The sequence below is a fragment of the Alligator sinensis genome, unplaced genomic scaffold (assembly GCF_000455745.1).
Source record: "Alligator sinensis unplaced genomic scaffold, ASM45574v1 scaffold546_1, whole genome shotgun sequence".
NCBI classification, from domain to species: domain Eukaryota; kingdom Metazoa; phylum Chordata; order Crocodylia; family Alligatoridae; genus Alligator; species Alligator sinensis.
This window is the reverse complement of record NW_005842061.1, coordinates 1,437,628-1,439,376: the sequence shown is the minus strand read 5'-3', so window position 1 is coordinate 1,439,376 and position 1,749 is coordinate 1,437,628. Positions and strand designations below refer to the sequence as shown.

Genomic DNA, 1,749 nt, shown 5'->3' with positions numbered 1-1,749 from the left:
CCCGTGGGGCTGCGCCCCCAGCCGGTAAGTGGGGGCTTTTTTGTTTGTTTGTTTTTTAAAGGGCTGGGAGCTGAGGTGGGCAAGGCAGCCATGGGTGGGGGTTGGGAGAGCAGATCGGGGTCAGGGGGGCTCATGGCAGGACCCCCCACATGGCATGGGGCAGTGGGGGAGCGGGGATCACCCCCCACCAGGTAGCACCTGGTGAGTGGGGGCTTGTTTTTTAAAACAATCGGGAGCTGGGGCAGGCGGGACAGCCATGGCGGGGGCTGGGAGAGCAGGCGGGGGTTGGGGGGCACTCAGGAGGAGCAGGCAGGGTATGGGGCCTGGCAGGGGTCCCCCCACGGTCCTCCCTCCCCCCTCCTCCAGCTGCTCCTCCCCTGCCCCGTACTTACCAGCACAGAGTCCAGGTCTGGCTCCCTGCTGCAGCAGGCGGGGACTGCCCAAATTGCCGAAGCTCTCCAAATTTTTTCCAAGTCAATTCGGAAAGCTTCACATCAATTTGGACCTTTTAATTGGTCCCCTGATTCGATTCAGATTTGGAGATTCAGCCACGGAATCGGGCCAAATCTCCGAATCAAATCAGCACCCAAAGCTTTGCACAGCCCTAATAGCGTCCAAATATTTGCTACTAATCAGTGACTTCCTAATGATAGTCAAATTGCAGATGAGGTGACAAATGCCATATGACCATGACTAAAATAGCATAAAGGTTGATATCAACCATTTACCCTTTTATCTTAGGACTGACTAAATTCTCTGTAACCTGTAATAAACATTAATCGTAGACCTAATTAATAGCTCCAGCTTTTTCATTTATTTTCACTTTTTAAGAGTCTTCAGCTTTGTAAAGCACATGGAAACTAATTATCTGAAATGACCACTTTTTATATCTATTTCTGAACTGTAATTGGTTTGAAAAATCCTGGAAGAAAATTAAACATATTGTAATATTTCTAATCATGCTTTTCATTGTAAGATCCCACTTATTATACAAAGTTCATAGATGTTAGGGTCGGAAGGGACCTCAATAGATCATCGAGTCTGACCCCTTGCATAGGCAGGAAAGAGAGCTGGGTTTAGATGACCCCAGCTAGATGCTTATCTAACCTCCTCTTGAAGACCCCCAGGGTAGGGGAAGAGCACCACCTCCCTTGGGAGCCCGTTCCAGACCTTGGCCACTAACTGTGAAGAAGTTCTTCCTAATGTCTAGTCTAAATCTGCTCTCTGCTAGCTTACGGTCATTTTTTCTTGTAACCCCCAGGGGCGCCTTGGTGAGTAAAGCCTCACCAATTCCCTTCTGTGCCCCCATGATGAACTTATAGGCAGCCACAAGGTCACCTCTCAACCTTCTCTTGCGGAGGCTGAAGAGGTCCAGGTGCCCTAGTCTCTCCTCATAGGGCTTGGCCTGCAAGCCCTTAACCATACGTGTGGCCCTTCTCTGGACCCTCTCCAGGATATCCACATCCCTCTTGAAGCGCGGTGCCCAAAATTACATGCAGTATTCCAACTGCGGTCTGACCAGCGCCCGATAGAGGGGGAGTATCACCTCCTTGGTTGTGTTCATCATGCATCTGCTGATGCACGATAAAGTGCCATTAGCTTTTCTGATGACTTTGTCACACTGACAACTCATGTTCATCTTGGAGTCCACTAGGACTCCAAGATCCCTTTCCGCTTCCATGCCTCCAAGCGGGTCATCTCCTAGGCAGTAGGTATGCTGAACATTTTTCCTCCCTAGGTGCAGCACTT

At 50.0% G+C, this 1,749-nt stretch overlaps 1 protein-coding gene across 6 annotated transcripts in view; it reads left to right on the top strand.

The window, feature by feature from the left end:
- The window catches only part of LOC102373889 (core histone macro-H2A.2), a 42,639-nt gene that overhangs the window by 30,678 nt on the left and 10,212 nt on the right, over positions 1–1,749 (top strand). The gene's annotated exons all lie outside the window — the stretch shown is intronic.